Below are 13279 nucleotides of genomic sequence, written 5' to 3' on the forward strand. Positions count from 1 at the left end.
CTCCGCACGCCGAAGGCACTGATCCTTCATTCTCTTGCCTCTCCGCACAGGCAGATCACAGACAACTGCTCCGGGTCCTTGGCTGAAGCTCGGGCGGGTCGGTGACTTTATCCCCTTTCTGCATCTCGGCGGATGTTCCTCGATTGCCGTCCTCTGTGGATCTGGAAGCGTGGGAGTCAGGTCTTTTGTCGACGGCTGTGATGCTTGCTTCTGGGGTTCATCTGTTGTGGATCCTCTGTGGTCTTGGCTTGCTCCTGCTGCTGCTGGGTTTCTCTTGACTCTCAGGACTTCCTCCGTCAACGTGACTGAGTATAACTGTGGAACAACTGTGAACTGGGATGAAAGTAATACAGGTTAGTCAGAGTTCTTTATCTTCTTGGTTGTTGTTTTTGGCCAGCCAGTCTCTGCGAGGCTCTAATCGGTGGTTCTTCCGTTTCTTGGCCTTGGGGCCCGGAGATGTCGGAGTCCCACGTCGGAGGAGGGGTGAGACCCACCGCTTTGGCCAGTCGGGTCATCTCTGCGAGGTGTCTTATAGAGTGGAACTTTCCGTTCCTGTTCACTATTAGTTTGAATGGAAATCCCCATTTATATTTGATCCCATTTTGTCTCATCATTTTAGTTAGCGGTTTTAACTCACGTCTTTTGTCGACTGTGAGCTTTGCAAGATCGTTATAGACTTGTAGGTGGTCGTCCCGGAATGTGATAGGCTCCTTCATTCTGCAGGCCATCATTATTTTTTCCTTGACAGCGTATCTATGGAGGCGATCTATGACGTCCCTTGACTGTTCGGGTCGTCCGACCGTGGTCCCGGGGAGCGATGGGCTCTGTCCATTTCCACGTCTTTAGCCTCCAGGTCCTCACATACTGAGGAGAAGAAGTCGATGAGGTAAGGTTTCAGCTGGTCAGGGAGGATCGATTCAGGTATTCCTCTTAGCCTGATATTCTGCCGCCTATCGCGGTTCTCGTGGTCCTCCAGTGTATCTTTCAGACTGCTGACCTCTAGCCCCAATCTGAATATTTCGTCCTCCGCGGCCATTTGAGCCTTCAGTGTCTCCTCCATTTTAGTTTCCAGAGCGGAGGTGCGTTTTGTCAGGCCTGTGATGTCCTGTCGGAGCTCCGTTACAGCCGCTCGCTGGTCTCTCTGGATCGAGACATGTAGTTTATCCAGCATGGCTGTCATCAGATCCTGCATATATTCCCTTGTAAGGGTTGTTTCAGGGCTCTGTGTTTCGTCTCCTCGCTCTCGCTCTGGGGCCTGCTGTTTTGTGCCGCGTGCGCCTGAGGAGCCGGCGCCATCTTGGATTTTAGAGGCCGCTTCGGTGCCCTTTTGCGAGGGAGTGAAAAACTTTGTTACCACATGAGCAGGCAGCGTTTTTTGCTTGTTCGCCATCTCTGCTTGTTTGGACATCCAAAGTCAGCACCTTGGGGTCCGAAAATTGGGGGAAAAAGTGCTTTTAAATAAGATTATTCACGAGGGTCTGTGGAGCTCTCCTCTCACACGACCATCCTCGTTGACGTCCTGGACACGCCCCCCCGCATAGGCCTTTTTAACGGCACAGAGCAGTTCTCCAGGCAGTGAGGACTCCATTGTGAAGGTTGTGCTTCTGTCCAGTCTACAGATGCAGCGGCCGTTATTCAAACATTTACCTGGGTATATTTTGCGTTGTGCCGCGTGTAGGTTGAGATATATTCACAAGTTTTGCTGGAACAGACTATAATGGCCCATCGGATTAACACAGCAGAGGTCACTGCTGTGTGAGTCCTACCGGGGTCTGCCTCTCTGTAATATATGCACAGTAAGAGATAGGCTGAATCAGTCACTCTAACTGCACTCTAACTGCACGCCTCTCACAGGCGATCGGGGGGGTTAATTTCATTTTAAAAATTACAGTAATGTAGCAGGGTGTCTACGGAGCTGAACCGCATTGATTTCAGGTCCTGGGACCCCAACATCCCAAGATACAGGCCCCGTTATGGGGTGCCGGTATCTCCTATGCATTGAAATGTCCCGATCACGTGACGCGAGACATTTACATAATGGGGCCTGTATCTCGGGAAGCAGGGTGTCCCTGGACCGCAAATCAACAAGATTTTGCTCCGAACCCCCTGCTACAATACACTAGTAATAAAATTAAAATATGTGATAACCACCAAAACACAACCCACCCCTTGTACCCCTACATAAAACCATATTTTATTTTTTTGCACACAGGATTAATACCACAGGCCCTCGGGGGTCCACGGGTGGTCCGTGTGGGTGTCTGGGGTCCCCGGGTCATCCCCACAGGTGTCTGGGGGCCCTCGGGTGGTTTCCATGGGTGTCTGGGGGCCCTCGGGTGGTCCCCACGGGGCCCCCACAGCTGTGGGGCCCCCCAGTTATTCCCAACAGGTGCCCTTGGGTCCTCAGGTGATCCCCATGGGCGTCCAGGGGTCCTCGGTTGTCCCCGTGGGTCCCCGCTGGCCTGCGGTACCATTCCTGTATTTAAAAAAAATAAACATGGCCTACATTTCAATAAATACACCTCCCCCTCCTACATTTCAATAAATACACCTCCCCCCTCCAAACACATACAGTCCAGTAATGGGCAAAAAAACTATTATCCAGATATGTATAATAGATCATTTGCCCATTATAAAACACAACATTAGCCAGGCAGCATAAATAAAGTAAATAAAAACCGTTCTACTTACCCCTGGCAATATGAAGGGCGTCCTCGTCAGCATACTGCAGGTCCATGTCCTCCGTTGCCAGAAAGCATACATAGCAAAATACATTCTAATGGCCCCTAGCTTCTTAATCACCTTAGCGGGTTAATAATATAGGATATCCCCTAAGCCTGAAACCAGACATACACACCTGATTTCACCAATGCCTCCCTGTCATCTCTTCCCCTGTAAAGTGTGTTAAACCTCTCATTTTAATACTGGCTAACCTTAAAACTTGCCCCACAAATCAAACATCCCAATAGCCTGACCTCGTGGTTACCGTCCCACACTCAGTCACTCCTACAACCCATTGTGACCAAGCACTGCCATCTACAGCACTTATTCCCTCACCTGCTGTCTCTGTAAGTTCCCCATCAAACCTCTTAGATTGTAAGCTCTTCGGGCAGGGATTTCCTTTCTTATTGTCTGATTTTGCTGCACTTATTGTATTATTATAATTCCCTGTACTGTATTCTTTGTGAAGCACTGAGTACACTTTTGGCGCTATATAAATAAAGACATACAATACAATAACTGCTATAGTAATTAAGGGGTTAACCCACCCTATCCAGCTACCCACCCGGGAGGCCTAACCACCCTGACCAGACCCACAATACCCACCCCGTAACCATTGATTGTTATAGACGTACATCATACCCATATAATATGGGCATAAGCTACTATAGCAGTCAATGGTCACCCTAATACAAAAGCCCGAATGTCCAAAATACACAATACAGGCATACCCCGCATTAATGTACGCAATGCGTCCAGAGTATGTATGGAAAGCGAAAATGTACTTAAAGTGAAGCATTACCTTTTTTCCACTTGTCGATGCATGTACTGTACTGTAATCGTCATATACGTGCATAACTGATGTAAATAACGCATTTGTAACAGGCTCTATAGTCCCCCCGCTTGTGCACAGCTTCATTACAGGTAGGGAGACGGTATTGCTGTTCAGGAAGCGAGCTTCCGTTTGCTTACTGGGCAATATGTCCTTACTCGCGATTGTACTTAAAGTGAGTGTCCTTAAACCGGGATATGCCTGTAATAAAACGTATACAACAAGCACCTAAACCTCCAGAAACAAAAATTAAAAGCACTAGCCAACCAAGCAATTACCTAAATAAAACCACTAGCCAATCAATTAAAGAAATGAAACCACTAAGCATTCAATAAAATAATTAAAACCACTAGGCAATCAATTACATAAATCATACCACTAGCCAAACAATATATTTAATACATAAAAGCAGTAACCAACACAACAATTCATTAATACAACCACTAGGCAACACATAAATTAAAACCAGTAGCCAATACAATACATCATTAAATAAAAACAAATGTAAATGTAAAAAATAAATAAAGAAACAAGCCATCACAATTCAAAACAATTTTATCTAAATAATAAACAGAAATAGAGAATAGAACAGTCAATAGAAGAAATGCATTTGGCCAAAAATGCATTGGCTAACACTGTATTCATCTGTACCCTGAACAGGGACCAACCGAGGCCCTCCGGATACCCATGTATATATGGACCTTGCAGGTACATATACAATATAGTCATTATCTCATTGGCTATTGGTTGTACATTTTTTAGCAAACCATTTAATTCCCAGGATATAGATTGTGCTCAGTTTTATGTTATTGCATAGAACAGTTTGACCATTAGAACTGTCATCCTGCACACCAAGTGCAATCATTATAATCCTTATCTTAAGGCTCAACTTTTAAAAACACAGGGTTAGATACTGTATTGTATAATACGCATGCATTTCTCAATAAAAGACAAGTTATAAAAAAAAAAACACACACGGGGTGGTCTGCAGAGAGCACAATTCGTTGTATACATTTTGCCTTATACAGTGCTAATCCTGTGTTGAGTCTAGAAACTCACAGGACCTATAGCTACCACCTAGTCTATATTGATGTACATGGTTCATGTCTTTTACTATCTGAGCACACACAGTGGAAAAGTCACAGCCAGTTTCACTGGGCTTAGTGTTGTCTATATCAGTCAACCCCCTTGCAACTCGGTGTACCACCATATACCACCAGTGGTTTGGTAAGCGCACTCTATTTCCTTCCCCCATCCCCCATACTGCTATATACGCCCGTGGGGAACACCTGGGGACCCCCGCCGGCCTATATTATCAATCGTGTGTTTTATGTGTGGGCACAGGGGGGTGGGTTGTGTATTGGTGCTTACTACATATTTTAATTTAAATTTTATTACTAGTGTAGATGTGCAGGGGGTCTCCGGAGCTGAACCTTGTTGATTTGAGGTCCGGGGACCCCCTGCTTCCTGAGATACAGCCCTCCCGGAATCTCCTATGCATGTAAATGTCCCACGTCACCGGGACATTTCAATTTATAGGAGATACCGGCACCCCATAACGGGGCCTGCATCTCGGGAAGCAGGGGGTCCCCGGACCTGAAAACAATGCGGTTCTGCTCCGGAGACCCCTGTGCTCATCTACACTAGTAATAAAATTTTAATTAATTTTTTTTAATTTCGTCCGAGATTTGTGCAGGGAGAGGCGTCTCTCTCTCTCTCTGCAGCAGAATCAACTCGCCGGGTAAGCCCTTTTCAGAGTGGCCGATCATCTCATCGCCGGCTACTCGCCATGTTTGCAAATGTTACTATCACAGGTATTCGGGGCTTTCTGCATACCGTGATAGCAACGCTGCCAAAAGTGGCGATTTAAAAATCGTGGCGATTTTTTCTATCGGACTTTACTGCATGAGGCCCATGGTCTTTTGATATCCAGTGGAATACAATTGAGTACCATCTTTTTCAATTATGGTAATTTCTTCTTGCAATATGTCCGACCCGCTGCCATTTTAATTTCTTCACCCATGTGATGGTGTCACAGACTTTTGTTTGGTTTTAAACGCGTTCATTCTTTTTCCTGTCTCTTAAGGTACTGTATTAACCAGCATACAGTACTGTACATCTCTTTACTTATTTTAGTTGTTTGAATGGATTATATCTAATGTAGTGTGACCTCATGACTGCAGATTATCAGGGACAGTCTCAGACAGTCCTGGGTTTATATCTAATGTGGTGTGACCTCCTGACTGCGGGTTATCAGGGACAGGCTCAGACAGTCCTCGGTTTATATCTAATGTAGTGTGACCTCCTGACAGCAGATTTTCAGGGACAGGCTCAGACAGTCCTCCCAGGTTATACCCGAGGTGGCTGCATGCTCTCGGAACCTGCTTACTATATCCCACATTTCATAGGGTCTACCCATTAGGTAGCTGCACACTGTCAAAAGTATCTGGTACATCACAGGCAGTACCCTAGACATGGCTGCACACTGTCAGAACTAGGCAGTTGTGAATCCCATGCCTCACAGGTTGTACTCCAGAGGTGGCTGCACGCTGTCGTTGCGCACGCAGGGCTGCCACCTTCTGCTGAATGATAACCTGGAGACTTTTTTACAAAAAGGAATTTTATTTATACTGTTTTACCTTCTCCGGCGGCGGCGGCGGCGGCGGCATCTCCCCCGGCATGCTCCCGTCAAAATGGGTTTGTGACATCATATGGCGTCGCGTTGCCATGACGATGGAACATCACGTGCCGTCACGGCGCTATGAGACGTCGCCGAGCCATTTTGACGGGAGCATGCAGGGGGAGATGCCGCCCGAGATGTCAGTGAAGACTTCCGGGTCGGACCGCTGGGGCGTGCTCCTCCCCGGCCGTCCTCCTCTGCCGCTCTGCGCAGCTCCCGTCATCCAACTCCTGTGACTGCCGCCCTGTGGCGCTATGGTGGTCCTCAGACCTCTTCTCCCGCCGCCGCCGCCCCACAGTTTGCTCACCTCGCCCGAAGATTGGTTAGTGAAACCCGTAGTCTCCGGGTCAAACCCCGGCGTGGTGGCAACCCTGTGTGCACGTGACAGCTCACATAGTTTCTTCCTGGCTCTGCACAGCACAGATCCGGACTGTCTGGTTTTTCCCCACTCCCAGTGTGGGATGTTAAATATGCAGCCACTATACTGGAGTTTCAATGAGGCAGTCGGCTAATGCAACACCCTGCTGTTTTACATAAGTATTTCATGTATGTAAAGTATGTTTGACAACTTTCCAAATGTAGACATTACAATAATAAATGTAATATAACGTGCAACACATGCTGCTATTGGTATGGGGCTGCGGCGTTTCCAATGGTGCGGAGATCAGAGCGGGTGTGAAAAATTCCCAACGGCCATCATTAACATGCCCTGGAAACGACACCACATTTTTACTGTCTGCTTATCAGTCTATTGCAAAACACCTACAGTATGAGGATGACACAAGTAAAGGATTCTGGGAGAGGAACTACAGAGTCTGCTCAATACTCTGCTCAATCCGTAGCCCCTTTAAGGACACAGAGGCTTGCAATGTGTCGTTGCAACGCTCACAGGCAGCAAAGGGTTAAAACAAAAGGATGTTTAGAAATCATTTACTTTACAAAAGTAATTGTTTCTTTTTTAAAGAGGGATTGCCCCGTAAAAAGGGTAAAAGAGAGAGAATAATAATGCAAAACAATGATCACGTTGCCTATCCCTTTATATATCCCTATAAAGTACCCGTGGTTAATGGGGTTTTTCATAGGGAAAGATTTATGAATGCATCTACTCTAAATGGGATTAAGGTAATGCTAAAGGATCCCCCCCACCCCCCCGGGATAATGTGTATGACTTTGGGATAATGTTTATGACTGTGCACATCCACAGGTCAAGAGGAAGGGGGCTAGCAGAGACCAAGAGGGTTACAGGGGAGGCAGGTTCCTAATTCATTGTCCTGCTCCTATCTCATGTTAATGTGGCTCTTCCTCATCCCTGCGGGGGATCCCATTTCTATTCCACACTGCAGGAGAAACAGAGCCTCGGACCCCCTGGGCTAGGGGAGATAGTGTGGTTTCACTCACTGTACATCGCAATACCTCCCCACCCCCGAGCGGGCTCTGTATATACCACCCATAGATGCAGATACACACAGGCCCTCCAACATTGGTACATTGGTACACTTCCTGTTTCCTCTTTCCTTGTGGGATACAAGAGCTTCAAAGCAAGTGAGTACCTCCTATGGAGGCTCCATCACACATGCAATGTATTACATGTGTAACCCTTGTTCCCCCACAACTAGAGGGGCTACCGGTACTGCCGTTACCTGTAGGCTCACAGAAGGCCTGATCCTCCGCCACTGGAGCCTGGGGTGATTGTGTGTCCGCCTCGGTGCAGAGCCTCCACCTAAAAGGGATCCTAGCATAGCAGGATAAGCCCCTCCCAGGTACAATCCAAGTAATACACACATACTCAGGTGTATGTGTATATATATATATACTAGCTGAGAGACCCGGCGTTGCCCGGGAGTCACACTGTTACCCCCCCCCCCCCCACACACACTGTCTCCCCCCCCCACACACACACTGTCTCCCCCCCCACACACACTGTCCCCCCCCCCACACACACTGTCCCCCCTCCCCCACACACTGTCCCCCCCTCACACACACACACACACACACACACACTGTCCCCCTCCTCCCCCACACACACACTGTCCCCCCTCCCCCACACACACAGACTGTCCCCCCCTCCCCCACACACACACTGTCCTCCCCCACACACACAGACTGTCCCCCCCTCCTCCACACACACTGTCCCCCCCCCCCCACACAAACACTGTCGTCGTCCCCACACACACACACACACTGTCCCCCCCCCCACACGTAGGCCGCGGCCTGTAGAGGGTCTGCAGTTGTGGAGGGAGATCTGTGGCGTGCGTCCCGGTCCGCGGGTCGTAGAGGGTGTGCGGTAGCGGGAGGGAGATGTGTGGCGTGGTGGGCGGTCCGTGGGCCGTACAGTGTGTGAGGTAGTGGGAGGGCGATCGGTGCCGCGGCCTGTAGAGGGTCTGCGGTTGCGGAGGGAGATCTGTGGCGTGTGTCCCGGTCCGCGGCCCGTAGAGTGTGTGCGGTAGCGGGAGGGAGATGTGTGTCGTGCGCTGGCGTTCGGAAGAGCTCCGTGCGGGCCGCTGTCGAAGTGAGTAGGCTGTGGCGATGTTGTTTAGCGGGAGATGGGAGGGGCGCGGTAGCGGGAGGGAGATCTGTGGCGTGCGTCCCGGTCCGCGGGCCGTAGAGGGTGTGCGGTAGCGGGAGGGAGATCTGTGGCGTGCTGGTCGGTCCGCGGGCCGTACAGTGTGTGAGGTAGCGGGAGGGCGATCGGTGCCGATGGTGTTTGACTGTAGGCCGCGGCCTGTAGAGGGTGTGTGGTTGCGGAGGGAGATCTGTGGCGTGGACCGGGGGGGGGGGGGGAGTTGGGGGTGGGCGAGGGTGGTGTTTTGAAGAGGCAGTCTGCAGTGTTTGGTGTTGTGTGAATGTTGTGTGAATGTGTGTGTGTGAGTGCAGTGTCTGCAGTGTTTGGTGTTGTGTGAATGTTGTGTGAATGTGTGTGCAGTGTCTGCAGTGTTTGGTGTTGTGTGAATGTGTGTGTGTGCAGTGTTTGGTGTTATCGTGCGTTGTGTGTAGGTGTTGTGTGTAGCTGATTCTGTACCTGATTGGGCAGTCTGTGGTAGCAGACGGTGAGGGTTTTGATAGCTGTGAAGCGTGGCATGCAAAGCGTTCCCAAAGCTCAGTGAGGGGTGGGACAGTGTGGAAGTATTAGCTCAGTGAGGGGTGGGACAGTGTGGCATTGGTGTTGGACGCAGGCCAATGAGAGGTGTGCGGGGGCGGGCATTGGACGCAGGCCAATGAGAGTCAGTGAGGGGTGGGACAGTGTGGCATTGGTGTTGGACGCAGGCCAATGAGAGGTGTGCGGGGGCGGGCATGGCCTGAGCCGGAGTGACAGGCCCAAGGTCCTATGCTATTGGCCCTTGGGACGCAGACATACAGTGCTTTCTGAAATATATAGTAGATATATATATATATATAATCAACTTTTACTATACACAATAATATCGGTACCCTGTACCACACAATAATATAGGCCCCAACCTGATACCACCAGTGAGTGTTCCCAAAGTACATAGGGTGTCAGGCACCAATATCCTGATGTCCCTTTTCTCAATGTCAAGGCCCACCCAAAGTGTAAGAGATAGCGCTATCCCTAGGTGCACTTAGTTGAGGTACCTGCCGGGTACTGCAGTACCCGGTGTGGGCGTCTTAGCAGCAGGGATCTGCTTGATCCAGTGACGTCGTCTCCCGAGAAGACGTCCGCTTCTGTGTGGGGTGAATTCCAGCGTGGATAATATCACCTTTTGAGAGTCTCTATACTTAGTGGTGGTCTGGTCCCAGATCACAAGCCGCAATCACCATGCGGCGTCTTAACTGTGTCCCTGACACTAGACAGTAAAATGGGGAAGCGTCCCTATCTAAGGGGGCCTTCCCTGAAGCAACCACAAGCTATTGTGAGTCGGGGCCTAGCTGGTGCCTAAGGGGGATATACTAGGCCACAGGCTCTGAGACACTACCTGCTTGATCCAGCTCCCTCTTCCAATTGGCGTGGCTCGCAGCACGCCAAAAGTATCAATCCCAAAGTGCAGGGGAATCCGGCCGTGTGATTGGCTGCTTCGCACCATGTGGTGTATCGCCCCTATGCATTCTGGGGGCTGTAGTTCCCTGTAGAGCCCTCTGTGTAATGGCCGCCGCTCCTGTACCCTACTGTGGATGCGCCGATTCTCGCGCATGTGCGAGCCTACGCAAGATGGTGGTGCCCTGTGTAGTCGGGCTGCCGCTGAGCCACCGGAGCGCTTCCCCTGCCTGCCGCAACACTTCCCCCTGCCTCACCGAACTCTCTACCTCCCGCTGAGTGTCCGCGTGCCTTGCAGCAGCACCCATGCTAGTCGCAACCTCCCGGCCGCATCGGAGGTAGGTGGGATGGCCAAAGGGAACATAGAGGGAGACTTGGCCACATTCTCCCCCTGGTGAAAAGACCAACGTCCCCGCTTGGAAACATGGTAATAACACATAACATTTATATAACTGAAAATGCAGAATATATAATACAACTTAACGGTGTGCATTGACTCTACACAATATTGTACATTTCTATGAACATACAGTTAGGTCCAGAAATAATTGGACACTGATACAAGTTTTGTTATTTCTGTCTGGAGTTGATTCCAGGTGTGGCATTCGCATTTGGAAGCTGTTGCTGTGAACCCACAACATGCGGTCAAAGGAGATCTCAATGCAAGTGAAACAGGGCATCCTTAGGCTGCAAAAAAAAAGAAAATCCATCAGAGAGATAGCAGGAACATTAGGAGTGGCCAAATCACCAGTTTGGTACATTCTGAGAAAAAAAAGAATGCACTGGTGAGCTCTGCAACACAAAAAGGCCTGGACGTCCACGGAAGACAACAGTAGTGGATGATTGTAGGATCCTTTCCATGGTAAAGAAAAACCCCTTCACAACATCCAGCCAAGTGAAGAACACTCTCCAGGAGGTCGGCATATCATTATCCAAGTCTACCATAAAGAGAAGACTTCACGAGAGCAAATACAGAGGGTTCACCACAAGGTGCAAACCATTCATAAGCCTCAAGAATAGAAAGGCCAGATTAGACTTTGCCAAACAATATCTAAAAAAGCCAGCCCAGTTCTAGAACAGCATTCTCTGGACAGATGAAACTAAGATCAACCTGTACCAGAATGATGGGAATAAAAAAGTATGGAGAAGGCTTGGAAGGCTCATGATCCGAAGCATACCACATCATCTTGTAAAACACTAGTGTTTATTGATGATGTGACAGAAGACAGAAGCAGCCGGGTGAATTCTGAAGTGTATAGGGATATATTGTCGGCTCAGATTCAGCCAAATTCAGCGCAGTTGATTGGACGGCGCTTCACTTTACAGATGGACAATGACCCAAAACATACTGAGAAAGCAACCCAGGAGTTTTTTTAAGGCAAAGAAGTGGAATATTCTACAATGGCCAAGTCAATCACCTGCTCTCAACCCGATCGAGCATGTATTTCACTTGCTGAAGACAAAACTTAATGCAGAAAGACCCATGAACAAACAACAACTGAAGACAGCTGCAGTAAAGGCCTGGCAAAGCATCACAAAGGAGGAAACCCAGCGTTTGGTGATTTCCATGCGTTCCAGACTTCAAGCAGTCATTGCCTGCAAAGGATTCTCGACAAAATATTAAAAATGAATATTTTATTTATGATTGTGTTAATTTGTTCAATTACATTTTAGCCCCTGAAATAAGGGGACTGTGTATGAAAATGGTTGCAATTCCTAAACGTTTCATACGATTGTTTTGTTCAACCCCTTGAATTAAAGCTGAAAGTCTGCACTTCTATTGCATTTCGGTTGTTTAATTTCAAATCCATTGTGGTGGCGTACAGAGACAAAATTATGAAAATTGTGTCAGTGTCCAATTATTTCTGGACCTAACTGTATTTATAACTGAGGCCAGCTTTTCCTTAACCGGCTGCTGATACTCATAGTGGGGTGCCCCTAATTGATCATAAGCCACTCTAGTGGGAGGGCATCTCACTCTCTGAATCCTGCGAGTCTCTGCTGCAGTATCTTCCACTGTGGAAACTCTATCATAGTCCTGAAGTCTTGACCCATCTGTGATTGGCCATGCGGTATCATTAAAGTCTCTATTAGGCACGAATCTTGGGCTGCTTAGGTTCAACGGTCGGCTTGCTGAAGCCACGGGTGACGGTACTTGAGGCCCATTACCTGGTGCTCCTTCGGGAGTTGCCCACCAGCCTCCATTGGAACCAGCGGAGGTTCCTTCCAAAGGATCTTGGCTGGACTCGATTTCTGAAGCAGGAGTCTCAGGGGACTCTTTTGGCTCACTGGCTGATATTAAAGTATCTGGTTCAAAGTCACTGTCTCCCACTTGTAGGATGGGCAACAAATGGTTTCTGTGCCAGACCTTTACCTGGCCATCTGTAACGCCTGTATGCCCGCAGACCTGGCCAGTCCCCAGTACTGAGGTGGGAAGGGTATTACCACGCACCCACAGCAGTGAGGGTGTGCCCGGAGTGTGGTATGGTGTTGCCGGGTCTGTAGAGAGATGGTTAGTAATACTTGCAACGCCTTTGGGGTTCAGAGTAAGAGTAGTGATGTCCGTGTGCCAGAGTCCAGGGATATAGAGATCAGGATCGTAATGTTCGTAAGCCAGAGTCCAGGGATCACAGAAGTCAGCAAAGTCGTGTCCGTAAGCAGGGTTCAAGGGCAATAGCGAGCAGAGTAATCCAGTACAAGCAGAGGTCAAGCCAGGGAAATCCATGGGTAAGCAGGAGCAGGAACAGAAGCTGGAAAACACAGGAGAGCCAAGCATAGGACTGCACACACAGAGGTTACAAAGAACTATGCAGAGTAATGAGAACAGTCACAAAAAGCTGTATGGTGCTCCAACGTGAGCCACTGGCTATATAGCCCAAGGATATGAACACATAATATAGTAACCCTGGAGGTCCCAGACAGTCCAGACCAAACCACTCCAACCCTGCAATAAAACCACTTCCACTAGATACCGAATTGCTGGAAAAAATCCCACTGGAATGATGTGGGACCTTCACTGGCTAGTGACCAGACAAAAACATCGGTTGGGTAA

General features: G+C 48.9%; 1 protein-coding gene across 1 annotated transcript in view; it reads left to right on the forward strand.

Moving 5' to 3' along the window:
• Positions 1 to 766: 766 nt before the first annotated feature.
• The window catches only part of C5H8orf58 (chromosome 5 C8orf58 homolog), a 69149-nt gene continuing 56636 nt past the window's right edge, over positions 767 to 13279 (forward strand). Inside the window, exon 1 of the mRNA XM_075601474.1 lies at positions 767 to 886. The gene's annotated coding sequence lies outside the window, so the exon portion shown is untranslated. The remainder of the gene's footprint in view (positions 887 to 13279) is intronic.

The sequence above is a fragment of the Ascaphus truei genome, chromosome 5 (assembly GCF_040206685.1).
Source record: "Ascaphus truei isolate aAscTru1 chromosome 5, aAscTru1.hap1, whole genome shotgun sequence".
NCBI lineage: Eukaryota > Metazoa > Chordata > Amphibia > Anura > Ascaphidae > Ascaphus > Ascaphus truei.